The 414-nt window shown below is 38.9% G+C and overlaps 1 protein-coding gene across 1 annotated transcript in view; it reads left to right on the forward strand.

Annotated features, from left to right (window-relative positions):
• The window catches only part of LOC104077364 (dynamin-3), a gene marked incomplete at both ends in the record, with an annotated part of 83,446 nt that overhangs the window by 3,143 nt on the left and 79,889 nt on the right, over positions 1-414 (forward strand). The window lies entirely within an intron of this gene.

Here is a 414-nt window from a genome sequence, read left to right on the forward strand (position 1 = left end):
AGGATTTTCCCTAAATTAATTTTAGTAATCCTAGAAAAAAGAGAAAGCAGAACAGGAAAAGGTACAAAGATGGGCAACATAGATAATCAAAGGTAAGAAACAGCTTCTGATTGTACAGACACATTCTTCAGCCTGCCAAAAAGATGACCTCAAGCAAGGGGAGGAGATTGTGTTAGCAGTCTGTAAGATGAGGATGCTTCTTTTTCCAATATAAAAACTTGGCTATCCAAAAGAACTTGAAGATGGCAAGATCAAAATTAGTCATAGGCGGTAGTCCTTCATGTGATGTGAACCTAAGCCACAGGAGCTGCTGCAGGAGCTGATACTAAAAATATGCTTTCAGAAAGTAGCTAGGCAAATTCTTGGGGATGGGGAAGACATTTAAGGTTTATAAGTACAAGGACAAATTCCTGC

The sequence above is a fragment of the Fulmarus glacialis genome, unplaced genomic scaffold (genome assembly GCF_000690835.1).
Source record: "Fulmarus glacialis isolate BGI_N327 unplaced genomic scaffold, ASM69083v1 scaffold35415, whole genome shotgun sequence".
Taxonomy (NCBI): domain Eukaryota; kingdom Metazoa; phylum Chordata; class Aves; order Procellariiformes; family Procellariidae; genus Fulmarus; species Fulmarus glacialis.